General features: G+C 38.8%; 2 long non-coding RNA genes across 2 annotated transcripts in view; both read right to left on the bottom strand.

Moving 5' to 3' along the window:
* The window catches only part of LOC111090319, a 92,580-nt gene that overhangs the window by 34,124 nt on the left and 45,523 nt on the right, over positions 1–12,933 (bottom strand). The window lies entirely within an intron of this gene.
* LOC119874657 lies at positions 9,629–12,828 on the bottom strand. The gene is made up of 2 exons (XR_005371570.1): positions 12,493–12,828; positions 9,629–10,490 (listed from the first exon to the last, which is right to left on the bottom strand). It is a non-coding gene; the product is annotated as an uncharacterized LOC119874657 (long non-coding RNA).

Below are 12,933 nucleotides of genomic sequence, written 5' to 3' on the forward strand. Positions count from 1 at the left end.
TAGCTTTAGAATGAATGAACCTGTTGTGATTCGTGCAGATCTAAGCAAACTCGGAAGCAGGCCAAACTTCTCTACAGGGCAGGTTGGATTTATGTGGACCATCTCCCAAACTGCAAGCTGGAGAGAGGGTAGTTGGTGCAGTTACCACTGCAGTCACCGAGGATAATGACCACTGGTTCCTGTGTTCAAAAATAATAGCAATAATCATAATAGCTACCATTTATTACAGACTTACATATTTCAGGCCTTGCATTAGGTACTTCATGCATGCTTCTTCATTGAATTCTCACAACAGCATATGTTAATTATCATTTTCAAGGTCAGGAAACAATGGCTTGTACACATTAAATAATTTGTTCGAGGTCACTCAATGAGTAAGCAGGAGTTGAGTTTGGAACCAGATGCTCATTGCAGACTTTATGTTCTGAACCATTATGATGTACTGTTGGGACCAAACTTCAATTACACTACAGGGCAATTTATAAAGAAACAGAGAGCATAACAAACATGGGTGACTGACTATACCAGAAATTTTTATCTCCTGGTAAAGATAAATGAATTGTGAGTTTTGCCCTTGCCTCGTGGAGATTGAATTTATTGATCATGGAAGGAACTGCAGAATATGTTAAGGACAAGCCTTATAGAGAGGTAGGGGATACAGTCCTTTAATTAATTCTAAATCCACCTGAAATTTGTCACCTGAAATATGGTATCAGGATTGCTAATACCTAAACATATCTGAGGATACTAGGATCAATATTTAAAATGGAAGAAATCCAGCTGAACTATTAACCTAATGAAAATGCTAGATAGAAAATGTTCTTTATTGAACTTTTTTCAATGACCTGAATTTAAATGGATAAAATTCTTTTTGAGTATCATTCTGTTAAAGCTTTGGAATGAAAGAGTTATCTTTTAAATTAAAGTTTGTACATCATTTTTATGATGGAACACGATGTCCTCAGCTTATTTTTCATAGGCCTTGTAGGTACAGCATTTTCAGTATAAGTTAAAAAAATGATAAAAACTTTTGAAGGGAAATACTGGAAATACAAATCACTGTAATTCAGATTAATGGAGAGTAGTCAATTGATAACTAACAAAACCAAAATAACTTGTTTTAATTATCATATTCAATTACAGAAACTAATTAGAAAACATTATCTACCTTCATATCATTTCATCAGTAGACAATTTGTTGCACACCATTTTGCTTCGCAGACTGTCTCTACCATAAGCTTCATCAGGGGCCCTTGACTAGAACACAGCACTCCTTCTTCAAGATCTTAAACCAGATGACTCAACCATGATTCATGAACCTCTACAATCTGCATCATGGACACCCAGAAGCTCAACTGTAAGGCTCATGAGATCAAGAATGGGTTTGGGGCTCAAGATAGAGATCTGGAGACACTGGAGGCAGAGGACACTAGAGAAGTGGGTGAAACTTTTACAGGGAGAACATAAAAAGAAGGAAAGAATCCTTGGACATAAGCCTAGACCATGTCAGAGTTAAAGGGAGAAGGGAGAAATATAGGGGGTCTACAAATGAGATTAAGAAAGAATAGTCAAAATGGTAGGAAAAAGTGAGGATCCCAGAAGTCAAGGTAAGAGGAAACGTTTTTAAAAAATTTAAAACCAGGGATCCCTGGGTGGCGCAGCGGTTTGGCGCCTGCCTTTGGCCCAGGGCGCGATCCTGGAGACCTGGGATCGAATCCCACGTCGGGCTCCCTGCATGGAGCCTGCTTCTCCCTCTGCCTGTGTGTGTCTCTGCCTCTCTCTCTCTTTCTCTCTGTGTGACTATCATGAATAAATAAATAAAATCTTTAAAAAAAAGAAAAAAAATTTAAAACCAAATGTGTATTTCTGCCCAGATGGAGGTCACAGCCTTTCTAGATGAATGCATTGTGAAGAGAGGTTGATTTTTAAAGTTCTCACTTAAGATCCAGAAATATTGATTAATATTTGCAAAATGTCTGAAACTTATTTATTTTGGGATATAATATATGTTATCCAGAGTAAAAAAGGCAATAGAAGTTCACACATTTCTTCCATGTAATTTCTTTGAAAAGATATGAAGGTTTTCTCAAAAGGTTGGCAGCCTAGTAGCCTCATAATTAACAATATAGTCTGCATTTATTAATGTTTCCTTCCAACACTTTGACAAAATCAGAAGTAATATATTCCCTTATAGAAGTCATGTCTACTGCTTCTCATTCTGCCCAGTTGTACATTGTCAAGGAGGATCTGCTACCCATTAATAGAATTTTGTTTGCATTCACTAGAGCTTTATTTTTTTAAGATTTTATTTATTTATTCATGAGACACACACACACAGAGAGAGAGAGAGAGAGAGAGAGAGAGAGAGAGGCAGAGACACAGGCAGAGGGAGAAACAGGCTCCATGCAGGGAACCTGATGTGGGACTTGATCCCAGGTCTCCAGGATCAGGCCCTGGGCTGAAGGTGGCGCTAAACTGCTGAGCAACCCGGGCTGCCCCACTAGAGCTTTAAACTAAAAGTCAGTTATTTGGTACTGTTAGTGGTATAAGAAGGAAAACCCTAATGAATTGGTTCTCCTTTCCTCTGCTTTCTTCCTGCTCTGCTTTCTATTAGTCATTCAACAAATATCTAAATATCAGTCACTGAGCTAGAAATTGGGCAACATAAAAGGATAAAGTGAGATATGACTTTCAATAGAAACACAGACATATTTTGAACAAAGACATATTTGAGCAAATTGAAACGAGACTATAAGGTTTCTACATTAGTCCACATGCCTTCACACAGGGAATTGATCAGAGACCGGTTTCTAATAGCTTACTATCCCAGATCTAGGCAATACTATATCATAAGAAGATCTATAGGTTTTAAATACCTACTGGAGAAAGGCCTGTTATAACTGTAATTTTTTCTTGAAAATGCCTCTTTTTCCCCTGTATTTGATCCCTGCATCTGTCAAGATAACACACACATATCTCTTCCTCTTTCACTCCCTTCCTCCTTGCTTCCTGCTGATTGACTCAAACTTCAAAAAAATCCTAAATTATTTCTCACCTAATACAAATGTCTTCCAAATTTAAAACTACTGAGAAATAATTTTGAAGTAGGAAATGTGGACTGATACAATGTGAAAAAATAAGCATAACCCTTTGGGAAAGAATTAAAAATAAAAATAACTTGGCAGGATTAATGAGTCTAGCACATTATGCTAGAAATAATGAAGACGGTTTTTTGTTGTTGTTGGATGAATAATACATAATTTCTTTCGTTCAGATTTCTCTCTTCATAGTTCATTTTTCTTTCTTTCTTTCTTTCTTTCTTTCTTTCTTTCTTTCTTTCTTTCTTTCTTTTTTAAGATTTATTTATTCATAAAAGACACACAGAGAGAGAGACACAGACAGAGGTAGGCTCCCTCCACGGAGCCCAATGAGGGACTCGATTCCAGATCCCGGGATCATGCCCTGAGTGGAAGGCAGAAGCTCAACTGCTGAGCCACCCAGGCGGCCTTTCATTTTCTTTTGTAAATAGACAAATTAGTTATCAGAATAACTCTGCTGTGTATGTTGTTTAACAATTAGCTATAAAGTTTCAGAAAAAGTCCAACAGAAAAAAAAAATAGTAGAGAACTAGTCCTCCCTGAAAACAGTACCGTTGTTGACGGGACCTGAGGAAGAGCAACTAAACTGGACTCTATTTGATGTCCATCCTAATTATTGAACTAAAACTCCTGAAGTTATCTAATTGCTCAAAATTGCATTATTGGATTCCTTGCTAGTTGAACTGCAGTCCTGTTCCACAAAGAACAGAATGGGAGGTACTTCAGAACACAAAGGAACAGTCAAACTCAGAATGAATAACTACAAACCCAACCTTTGTTAGGATTTCAAAGCCAGACCAAGGATGACTGAATTCTCTGTATCTTTGCCACCCAAGTGAGGCTTCCAGAGCTTTCCTACAAATACAAGGGATCTCTCTAATCTGAGATCCTGCAAGCATCCTTCCTAAGCAGTATCTTAAGTACTTTGTTATAGGTGAGTGATCTGTTGACATTGAGCCCAGGGTCAGATATGACTTCTGCAGGACTGAGACCAAACGAATCTTCCAGATATTGTCTTCCACTTCCACTGGCTGCACCAGTGATAAGACATCCACAAAAACATTTTTGGAAAAGAGATCAAGTGTGAAGAATACAACTGGGAAAAAAAAAAAAAAAAGGAATAAGAGCAGACATGGAGGGGAAGAGAAAAGCCTACTCATCTTTCGAGTTATTTTATGACTTTATCAAGACTTCCTAAAGCCCTTCACGCCCTAAGTGGAACTAGCTTTCTTCATGTGAGGCCCACCATAACCCCTTCTACAAAAGCCATGTACCCTTTTGTTGTATTTACTGTTCATATGTGAACAACATGTTTGTAAATGAGGAATTAAAAAATTGAATGAACAAAGAAGAATGTATCTTCATTTTCAATATCTTAAATTTAATATTCTTGCACTGGATTTTTCCCCCCAAAATAATCATGACAAATTGAGAAAAGATCTAACTCAAGAAAACAGAATCTTAGGGGTGCCTGAGTGTCTTAGTCAACGTAGTGGCCAACTCGATTTCACCTCAGGTCATGATCTGGAGGCTCTGGCATCAAGTTCCTTGTCAGGCTCAGCACTCAGCAGGGAGTCTGCTTGTCTCTCTCTCTCCCTCTCTCTGCCTTTCCTCCCACTCTCTGCCCTTCCATGATCTCTCTAAAATAAAAAAATAAACCTAAAAAAATAGAAAACAGAGTCTTAGCATTATGAATGCTCTTAGTCTGGACATTGAGGGAAGGCCTTTCTGCAAAATTTTTTTCTCTGCCAAATTTTTAAATATAGTTTCAAACATCTCAGTGACTTGCTCCAACTCTAGTAAAGCATATAAGCTTAGTATGTTTTTTAAAAATTCCTAGTTGGAACATTGTTGGAGAGAGAAATTTGAGAGTATTACTTAATAAAGGCATGCTATTACCTTATAAGCTTTACAAAAGATTTGAAAATTGGAAAATGTATGTTCAACGTGGCAAATGGTAATTGTATTTTAATATATTTAATTATTTCAAATCTGTTTATCCATAAAACTGTATGACATGACTTACTAAATATGAGAGTATGACTATATTCCTTTGGTGAGAATAACGAATCTCCATGTATCTTATATTTTAAGAAATGAGTGTGTAATTAACCATTGTAGACAAATCCAACAATAGTTCAGTCATTATAGACCATCTGTTATGTTTGTGAACTGTCAAGTTGGAGCAAGTTTCAGAAGCTATAAATAGCTCAGTCGTGTTCTTCCCTTGGGACTAGGATCTTCTTTATGTATGTGTGTGTGTGTGCTGAAATGGTGATAAAAAGTAGGTCAAGGGGAGAGACTGGTATTCCAAATCGGGCATTTAGGGGGAGGAAGGACAAGGATTTTGCTCTAATGTTTTCAAGTGAATTGATTTTCTCATCTCACAACCTTTCCCCCCCCCCAAAGCTTTTCATATTATTGAAATATAAGAAAGCAAAAATATTTATGTAATATATATTATATATATTTATTTAATATATAATATTTCTCTAATAACTGCAAAAATATATACATATCCAATGTATCTCTAGTAACTGTCCTCTAAAGTCAAAACTCCTCGCCCATTTGGTTTAAAAATGGAATCATTCCATACTGGCATTTTGGTGTTGGTTTCTGGGGCTCTTTCTATCTATCTACAGGATGTTCCAAAACAATGTCTTAGAATATGGGTCTCAAAGTCGGAATCTAAATTGGTATTCACGCAGGTTTGAGCGTTCTCTGAGAAATGTTAAAACATTTTTTCCATTTATTATAATCTTTCCCTTGAGGAGGCAAACATTTCTTTAAGAGGACATGGAATGCTCTAACCACAAAAGAGAAAATTGATCAATCTGAAATTCATTAAAGTGAAGAAATTCTTTTCAACAAAAACAAGACACCATAAAAAGAGTGAAAAGGCATGCTGAAGACCAGAAGATATTTGCAACACATTTATCTGTCAGAGAATCCATGTTTAGAATAGAATTCCTACAGTCAAAAAGAGGACAATCCAACTTTTAAAAAACAGCAAAATATTTAAATAGACATTTCACAAGAGGATGTACATGTGGCCAATAAGCATATGAAGAGGTTTTCAGCATAATTAGTCATCAGAGAAATGAAAATTAAAACCACAGTGAGATACATTGTGATACACTCTACAGAGTGGCTACAATTAAAAAGGCTGAGAATACCAAGTCTCTTATACTGTTGCTATGACTTTCAATCATTGAATTTTGAAAATTTATTTAGCAGTATATACTAATGTCGGGCTAAAGCAGCCAGACCCGAATGGCCGTGTTCTGTATGATTCCACTTAAAGTTCACCAACAGGCAAAACTAAACTACAGTGAGAACCAGAAAAGTAGTCACCTCTACAGGGTTGGATATTAATTGGGAGAGGATATGAAAGTGCCTTCAAAGATTCTAGAAATGTTTTCTATTTTAATTAGAATGATAGTTACATGAACATGTACATATGTAAGAATTAATTAGCCCACATACTTAAGATTTGTGCAGATTTGCATGTTATAACTCAATAGAAACATCTTTTTTAAAGAAAGATCAGGAAGTAAAAGCATAGTAGAACCCCTCACTTTTGAGAAAATCGCTATAGCAAGTATACTATATGCATAAGAGAAGAAAAACATTAATATTGAGGAGAAAATTATTTCAAAAAAGAGCTAGAAATGCATGATGTTATATATTACCTTGAGGAGAAAATGAGTTGGCATTATAAATATTCACTATCTGTTAGAATATATTTAACATATTTAAATAACATTCCCAATTCTCTTACAATTATAAAGGCAGTTAGTTTATTTGCATAACCTGACTTTCGCAAGGAGCTCAATTTCCATCCAAAATAAATCTGGATCTGTTCCCTACATCATTTTCACTTCATTAATTAGCATCTAATTTATAGGCATCTCAGCGGTTGAAGCATTTTTGCAAATAGGGCAAACTAAAATAAGTCTGGATGTATTTAAACATCTTGGCAATACAAATGGATCTCTTCCCCTGCAAAGCTTTCCTGACCTGCCTAATCACAAGTAATCACTCCATTCTTCATGTTCCTGTAACATTTTGTTCTAACCTCTATCATCGCACCTGTCTCTTGATAAATAATATTTGCTAAACTGAGTTCTTTGAGCACAGAGAATAAGCTTTATTAATCTTTTAATGCATTTTGCCTTGTACTCTGTGGCCACTCAATAAATGTCTATTGAACGACTGAATGCATTAATAGACAATTCTCTCTAAAAACTGCTGAGAGTCTTGGGATGCATTTACCAACTTGGAAAATAAAGACTGAGAAACTCTGTCACTGGTCCCCAAGCTCCACGGTCTTGCCAATACTGTCTTTCAGCCTGGAATGCTTTTCTCCTTCATATCCACCCCCATCTAACTTCTCTTTGCTCCCCACAATTCAGCATGGCAGGTAAGAGCCTCAGATTGTTCATCTCAGACTGGGTCAGGTGTCACTGGTACATGCTCCATGAAAGCAGGTGTGGGTCTCTAAATTCAGCTTTTAGCAGAACGAAAAGTTTTCTGCTTTATATATCTGCTTCTCTCATGTGCTTGGCCAGACCTCAAAACTCCAGTCCAGGGTTGAGGGCCAGCGAAAGTACAAAAGAGATTCAGAATAAAGGTACAATTGAGTAGCGATGCTGCTCTCTGGTGCCTCGTTCATTATCAGCAGAGAGCATCTCAAGCCACATAGGCAAAGGTCCCACTGGGGTAAGAAAGCCTGTGGATTGGAGATCTCAGAGCTGCAGGCACAGTCTCCTCTCTCAGGGGGAAGAGCCATGCCAGCGCTCAACAGGCCACTCTACCAGGCAAAGCACATTACTGCCACCACTGCTTCAATTTGGGGGCTTTTGTGGGCACCCGATGGTGAGGTGCCCAGCTCACACTGTCACCAGCCACTCACTTCCAGGACACAGCTGCAAGTCCTGGGCTCCTTAGCTCAGGCTCATTTTGCACAAGGGCTTCCCATCCACACTCCCAGAGGGACAAGTATATTCTCCTTAACTTTCGACCTTTTCAGTTCTTTCATTTGCTGCAGCTTAGGAGACATCATCATGATCACCCTTTGCTCCTGTTGCACTAGCAAAGAGCTCAGGCCTCTTTCCAGAGCCAGGGCTCTGGGCATAACTGACCAGCTCCACAAGTTGATCATGACAGCATCTGCACTGTAACAGGCTCCTCACAAGCCTTCTAGCATGTTCTGGGTTACAGTGCTAATGAACATTTCTGTGTTAGCTGCCTGCTGCAAGTCTAGATGTGGTGCTAGTCCTTGGAGGGGAGGAGCCACCACTGCGGGGACTCCTCTCCCATGGGATGAATGGGGAGGGACCCTGGGACTTCAGAGAGTGGCTGTGATAGCACAGCAGCTGGCACAATGCTCAGGAAGGAGCTAGGGTCACTGCCACTATTAGCATGGGAGTATAGGCCTCTCTTCCCAACTTGGAAGTGCCCTCCTCCACCCAAACCTTTTCCAAAAGTGTATTTTGTTTCTATTGGGCACTGGCCACAAGGAGGACTTGGTTGTAGCAATAGGTCTTCTACCTCAATCTCCTCCCCTTGTGCCAGTGGCTCTGGGCCAGAATGCTGTGGGCTAAAGCAGGCCTCCCTGGTGGCTGGGATGGCTGACCTTCACCCCATCCTTTTCATTCTTACTAAGTGTACAGTATTCTTGCCAACTCTACTGACTGCCAATGAACTGCACCAGGCAATAAACAGCTGGTCCAAGATCACAACGGGAAAGAATTACAATTAGGAGTTGAGTTGCTTTTACTTTTGTTTTGCTTCAAACAACTAATGAGGCTGTGTAACAGACATATAGACAATGAGGTGAGCGGGCTCACCTCCCCACCACCTTACACAGTTCTCACAGAGGTGCCTCAGTAGGAGTCTTGGGTGGGAAAAGAAAATCACCAGTCATGACATTGGTGGGAAATTCATGAACTTACCTTTTAAACAATCGGCCTGGAAGTCCAGGCTTTACCAACCACCAGATAGGGCAATTTGGTATTCTGATCAACAGGCCTACAGGAGGTTTGGCCCTGGACAGCATGCACGTCCTTCTAACCTTTGAGTTTCTTGAAAAAGAGCCATGTCCTGTATCTCTGTATTTCCAGCATAACACTACAGCGAGCCCATAGGAGGGACTCTGAAAATATTTGTTCATCAAATAAGTTGATGTTCTGCTCTAGTGCCACACCCCAGAGTGTGTGAATAGCCTCTGGAGGAGGTGAACAAAACCCAGTAAGGTTGGTCCATGGTCACGGGGGTTTTTCCTTTGCTCTAACATCTCTAGATCTCAATGATGTAGCTAGCGGGGCCTGAGCTTTCCCATAGTTCCAGTTGGCCTTCAGAGATGTGAGGAAGGAAATCTGGGTCCTGAGCTAGACTTACTTATTCCTAGGACACAATGAGCTTTGTAGTAGAGCCAAATGGCAGAAGAGGGGCAAGGACAGAAAGACAAGGGGGATGGGGCAGCAGAAGCTGCATGTAGGTTATAAGAAGAACCTAATGAACACATCAACTTTCATCTTTCTTTATTCATGAAGCTGAAATATCCCAAGTCCTGTATCCCACTTCTTGCCAAACATTTTCCCACAGTACTGGTGTGAGATGAAGTTTTCACAGATTTACAGAAAAATAATATAAAGGATATTGCTTCATAAAGCTAAATTTATTCCTTTTTAAGAGAATTACCTAATACAGGGATGTTTTTTGGGAGGGAGAGAGTAGGAAATATTTTTCTTTGACATTATGACGACAGTGGGTAGTATTTTTAAAAAATGTCTTTAGTTGACAAAAGTTGGCAAGTTTATACCAATTCCCCAATTGTTTATCTGTCTTAATTTTACTGGTCTGTGGTATCTAGAAGTTTGGGAACCACTGATATGACCTTTCCTATAGATTTTATTTTGAATCTCTCACTTGAAGGCCTTCTATGAACTTTTGACATATTTTTCATTGTTGGCTTTAAGTGCAGAACAGCATATAAAACTCTAGGTCTAGCAAGTGCTCCAGTCCATACTTCATCTCTTAGGTCCATACCCGCATATCCAGCTATCTTCTTAACATCCTCACAGGCATGTCAAAATTAACATGTTATAAACTAAATTCATAATCCCCAGTGCTCCAGAGCTTTCTCCCATGGCCTCCATGTATCTGTAATGACATGTGTTATCCATCCAGTTACATAAGCCAGTGACCTTTGAGTCTCCCCTATCATGCACATCAGTCCATTGCCAAAAATATCTTGAATCTGATTTGTTCACTGAAGCCAGAAGATCTTTGGAAAATGCACATCAGATCATGTCTCATATCCTTACTCTTTGAATAAAGTATATAAATGATCCACCATAGTACCCATATTTCTTCTCTGTAATAGTTCTGTAGAGAAACAGAATCAATACGATTACATATATATTTATACAGAAAAAGAGATTTATGTTAAAGAGTTGGCTCATTATGGACACTGGCAAGTCCAAAACCTGCAGGGTAGAGGCTAAAGAGCCAGGAAAGAGCCATAGTTGCAGTCAACTCTGAAAGCCATCTACTGCACAACTGCCTTTTGCTCAGGAGAGGTCAGTCTTTTTGTTATATTCAAGGTTTAAATTGATTGAAGAAAAATCTACTTAACTCAAAGACCACCTAGTTAAATGTTAATCTCATTCAAAAACACCCTCAGGAAGACACCCAGAATAATGTCTGACTATACCTCTGGGTATCATGTCCTGGCTAGGTTGACACATAAAGTGAACCATCATACCCTCACCTACCATACTGTAGCCATACTGACTTTCTACTAGTTTCCTAAAAATAACATTTTCTGTCTTCAGATTCTTTGTAAATTTTTGTTATTCCCTCTGCCTAAAATGTCTCGCTCCATTCTTCACCTAGTTAACACCTATTTATCATTCATTCATCTACTTACTCATTCCATTTATATGGCAAAGAGAAATCAGAAGATCCCATTTTGTATGCCTAACCTCATGGAAGAGATTCCATCAGCAGTAATATGTAGGAGGAGAAAGCATCATATAGGACACGTAAGACTTCATTCATGTCTGCAGAAACATCTGTAAAGCCTGCCTTGCCAATTGCGCAAACTAGAGAAAGGTGTTCTCTCCATGTCAAAAAGGTCAAGAAATTCAGCTAGAAGCAATACAGATGGGATCAGATAGCCCGTAACTCCCTTCTGGGAAAAAGCAATGTGTCTAGGAATGAAATAGAAAAATCCTAGAAGAATCCACTTTTACCCTGTAACTGAGAGGGTGAAAATAAGAGGCAAGGGCATGCCTCGAGGGATGCTGGGAGATAAACAACTGGGAGGTACTCTGCTCTATGAGTCAATTTGCTTGATCACTGGGGCTGCCAGGTAAACAATAGAGATGACACAAATGCAAACCAAAACTGGCATGGAAGGGCCTTGTTCCTAATACTAGTAGACCGACTGGGTAGGAAGGGAGGCACTGCAGAAGCCACGTAAGACTAATTGGGGCTTAATATTGGCATAAGTAGTCACATAAAATATAGAGAAGAAATGGACAGAACACAAATTTGCTGTTGAGATTGCTCATTGTACTTCCAACTACCTCTCTCTAAGATCTTGGATCTCCACATTTGAAATGTCTGTTATTAGTAAATCAAAATTTTTCTTTGTCCTTTCAGCTAGACCAGAAGAATCAGAACACATTGAAGACATGGAAAATGACACATTAGATACATGTGTTGAAATGTGTAGAAAATCCAGAGAGGTAACATAAGGTCAGAGTAGAAATAACCATTAAAAGGAATAATATAACTTTCTCTTTTCTAATTTTTAATTTAAATTCAGTTAACATATAGTGTATTATTATTTGCAGGGGTAGAATTTAGTGAATCGTTGGTTGCATATAACACCCAGTGCGCATTAATACAACTTTCTTAAGCTAAAAAAAAAGAGAGCCTAATTTAACATATTTAAAGGATACTAAATACTGATTACTGGGTAAAATTCATGAAGACAGAGCTACACCTGGAAATGACATGGGGGGTTTTAAGCTCTGGAATAGAATTTAAAGTACTACATGTGTCCAGGAGGAAAAAGAAAGATTACAAATAAAGTGAAAAGTTAGATTGGCCTCATATGTCTTCTGTACAGTAGTAAATACAACACAGCAATAGAGTTGCGAGGGGAAAATTGTGATCCAAAAATGATAAATCAACGTCCTAAGGAACAGCAATGTGAGACAGAGAATCGGGACTAGCATAGGGCATATTTTGGGTATGATGATTAACTTAATTGAATCACATTAAACCAGGAACAATTACTAAGCAACTAATAGGGATTAGAAACTGCAAAGAAACAGAAGGGAAAGGTGATTCGGCAAAAAGAGGAATAAATGCAAACCCTGCTACTAGCTGGTTATAGATCTTGGGAAAGTCCGTCTTTCAGTCCTTGGTCCTTGGTCCTTTGCTTCTCATGATCTTCTACTTTGACTTAAAAGCCCAAGCCTGGGGCACTCAGTTGGCTCAGTCAGTTAAGTGTCCAACTGTTGATTTCAGCTCAGGTCTTGATCTCAGGGTCATGATCTCAGGATGGTGAGATGGAGCCCTACTGTGTGCTCAGCGGGCAGTCTGCCTGAGATTCTCTCCCCTGCCCTTCCCCCCCACTCTTTAAAATAAAAAAATCTTAAAAAATAAATAAAAAAATAAAATCCCAAACCCTACCCTAAAAGAGATTAATAGGAATAAGCAGTAACAACAAACTAACTCTTTTGTCTGAAATGATCACCACAAAGACCCTACAAATTCCCTGAGCCCAGAGAAGCCCCTCCTATCTACAGAGCAA

This window comes from Canis lupus, chromosome 16, assembly GCF_011100685.1.
Source record: "Canis lupus familiaris isolate Mischka breed German Shepherd chromosome 16, alternate assembly UU_Cfam_GSD_1.0, whole genome shotgun sequence".
In the NCBI taxonomy this organism is placed as follows: domain Eukaryota; kingdom Metazoa; phylum Chordata; class Mammalia; order Carnivora; family Canidae; genus Canis; species Canis lupus.